Here is a 3,749-nt window from a genome sequence, read left to right on the forward strand (position 1 = left end):
TGTTTTTTAATTGAACCTGTATTTTAATAGGATTATCAAGTTTGTTGATCAGTACAGTTCATCTGTCACAGTGATGTATATATGCACTCATTATAATCCTATTGTACTAATGGAAAATAATGAGATATAAGTGATTGATGTTCACAAGAATAAAAGGGAGATTTTGATGTAAAAAATAAATAAAGGTAAGTTCTGATCTCTATGTGACTAACAGAGTTTAGTTCTCAACAGATATCTAAAATTGAGCACAGCACAATCTTAGGGTGTTTCTTTTTACACTGAAGGCAATCCTATTTCACAGAGTGTACACTTCTGCAAAGCTGCATACTCTTGAGATCCTCACATGCATTATATTCATTCATAGAAGGCTTTATCAGATCATTTCTGTTTCACACTCATAAGTACCTTCACCTGATTTTTTAGCTCAGTATGCTGCATATGTATAGATTTCTTTAAGTGTCCTTTGTTTTATCTTTTCAGTCATTTATCAGTGAAACGGAGACCCATAACATTAAGAAATTTCAAACAGCTATTCTTTCAGCTTCTGGAATGCTATTGTTAAGAATAACGCTCAAGTATCTTATAGTATGTAAGTGAAACATACCTCCACAAATCCCAAGGAGAAATTCAAGTATATGTTTCTATTTTCTGAAGTTCTTTTGGGGTAAGTGGCAGTAAAATCACATTGTTGTTCTTGAAAGTTTTCAGTGAATGTCCTAAACAGACTGCATCGGACTCAGGAGATTTTCAATGGATTCAGCCTGTTCCACCAGCTGTGTTAAATTGAAGAGGGCCAGACTAAGTAGTGACTTTTCTTCTACCTCTAGAGGAGACAAATAAGCACATAGTGTATTTGGACTTGTGAGTGCCCCTTTCTCTTTGTACCCCATGTGGTCAGTGATTTCAAGTACCTCTCATTTCGGCTTGACATTATCAGTTAGCTTAGGTTACTCAATTGCTTTCAGGTAGCCAAGCATACTTAAGTTTCCCATTTGAGGACAGAAATATTATCATACTTCAGGCCTAACAAACAAAATGTGTAAGTGGGGGAAGTAAAAGCTTTGCAGGTGTTCTCCTTTTAATGGATCAAAACGGTGCAGCTCACATATACTTTTATTTGTAAAATATTTTTCTCTGTATGCACGTTTAGAATAAAACTGATGTAACGAACTGTTTAATTGCCGAAGGGTCAAAAGTTTATTTTCTTTCTAGAATTTTTAAAATATATTTATAAATAAAATGGTATCTGCTCAAACATGTAAAAATGTGGTTTTGGTTAGCTGTTTCTAGCTGTTAGAGAAAAATTAAAGACTATTTTGGTGAAATACTTTCAGAAATAAGATGAAATTAAATCACATTTTATTTGTAATTATGCTCAATTTTAGATTATAAAAAAACAGTGGAATAATCCTATCTAAGTATTTCCCTTGTATCAAGACTGATATCGGGGTTGGAGCTGTAGCACAGTGGTAGGGCACTTGCCTTGCACATGGGGCTGACCCAGGATGGACCTCGGTTTGATCTCCTGTGTCCCTGATGGTCCCCCAAGCCAGGAGTGATTTCTGAGCACATAACCAGGAGTAAGCCCTGAGTGTCACTGGGTGTGGCCCACCCCCCCCCAAAGAAACTAAACACACACACACACAAAAAGCGCACACTTATAAAAAGACTGATCTATATACTAGCAGGATGCCAATGATTTTATATCTAGTTGTTTATTGACATCAGAGTCTCCTTCATGATTGGTTAAGTCAGGGAGATAGTGGCAAAGTACAGGCCTAACATCTGCAAAGCCCTAAATTTGATTCCTAATACCACAAGTGCACTAAAAAGAAACAGGCATAGGTTGTTGCCCCTGAGAACTGTCAGGCCCAAGTGCCAATCAGTGAGGTTCATACCACTAGATAAGCACCACCCTTGAACCTTAGAGCACTTTTGGTGTGGCCCATTAAAATAAAATTGTACTAATATTATCTTGACCTTTTTAGATTGTACTGGAGATTGTATAACATATGCCAGGCATTCTGATATGAGACCTTATTATTTTTAAAGCATATATTCATGTATTGTTCATAGCGAATGCATATTTGTTGAACGTGCTTTTATCTAACCATTGTGATAGAAGTTATAATCAGTTTAGAAAAATTTTATCCAGTTGTTTGCATCAATTGGGGATAAAAATGTTTATTCCTAATTGATGTGAAAAAATTATATCTATATATGTTATCTTTCCAAAAACATATAAAGACAAATAATAAGAAATATTATATATCTGTATAAAAAGGATTAAATTATCTGCATACTTCAATTTTAATCATTTAGCATATGTGCCAGAAAGTAAATAAATTATTCTATCTTTGTTTTTTCTTTTGCTGTTGTTCAGTTGCTTTGGCTACCCAGAGGTCTTCAGGGCTTACATCTAGCTCTGAGTTCAAGTATCAGTTCAATTTAGGGATCACTCCTGGTTATGTTTAGAGGGAACCATGGAGTGCCTGGGATCAAACCTAGGATGAGCCTGGCAAAAAAAATGCTCTAACCTGCATACTATCACTCTGTCCTAAAGAATGATGCTATTTCATACAGTTATTTATTGGTCAAATATACATGTTAATAGCCTTCTAGAATTAAAAGCATCACTTTATTATCAATAATTAGGTTATAATATTATAAATTTTCAGAAGAACCAATTTTTTGTCCCCCAATTCACAATACAGACCAGGCAAAGGGTCTGGGTTGAGGTGTTTATGGGATGCATTTACTGTACCTCCTCTTTCTATACAGTCAGTGTAAAGAACACAGACTGTGGTAAGAATTGGGAGGCCTTATCTTTTCTTTGATTTTTATATATATAAAATCCTTCACCAGTGCAACATTTCCATCACCAATATCCCAAGTATCACTCCTCCCTACCACACACTGGCCTGTACTCTAGACAGGTTTTCTTCTTCCCTCATTCAGTCACATTTTGTTATGATTGTTCTCAGTGTAATTATTTCTGTGACTGCACTATACAATCCCTGTGGTGAGCTTCATGTGATGAGCTGGACCCTCCAGACCTCTTCTATTTTGTCTTTGAGAATCATTATACAAATGTTTTTCATTTTTCTCAAAACCCATAGATGAGTAAGACCATTCTGTGTTAATCTCTCTCCCTTTGAATTATTTCAAACTCAGCATAATAGATTCCATGTATAGGAAATCCATGTATAGGAAAAATTCATGACTTCATCTCTTCTGATGGCTGCATAATATTCCATTGTGTATATGTCCCATAGTTTCTTTAACCATTCATCTATTGAAGGGTATTTAGGCTGTTTTCAGAGTCTGGCTATTGTAAACAATGCTGCAATGAATATAGGTGTGAGAAAGGGATTTTTGTATTGTATTTTTGTGTTCCTACAATATGTCCCTAGGAGTGGAATAGCTGGATCATATGGGAGCTCAACTTCCAGCTTTTGGAGGAATCTCCATATCGCTTTCCACAAAGGTTGGACTAGATGGCATTCCCACCAGCAGTGAATAAGATTTTTTGTTTTGATGAAAATCAAAACAACTATGAGGTATCATCTCACGCCACAGAGATTGGCACACATCATAAAGAATGAGAACAAGCAGTGCTGGTGGGGATGTGGAGAGAAAGGAACTCTTATTCACTGCTGGTGGGAATGCCATCTGGTGCAACCTTTGTAGAAGAATCAATTTAAGACTTCAATACTCTGACCAAGTTCAAACAACATCACCAAAATGAT

General features: G+C 35.9%; 1 non-coding gene across 1 annotated transcript; it reads right to left on the minus strand.

Annotated features, from left to right (window-relative positions):
- Positions 1–2,689: 2,689 nt before the first annotated feature.
- LOC126025450 (small nucleolar RNA SNORA51) lies at positions 2,690–2,822 on the minus strand. Its single transcript, XR_007501455.1, has one exon. It is a non-coding gene; the product is annotated as a small nucleolar RNA SNORA51 (small nucleolar RNA).
- Positions 2,823–3,749: the final 927 nt, after the last annotated feature.

Source organism: Suncus etruscus, chromosome 12 (genome assembly GCF_024139225.1).
Source record: "Suncus etruscus isolate mSunEtr1 chromosome 12, mSunEtr1.pri.cur, whole genome shotgun sequence".
NCBI classification, from domain to species: domain Eukaryota; kingdom Metazoa; phylum Chordata; class Mammalia; order Eulipotyphla; family Soricidae; genus Suncus; species Suncus etruscus.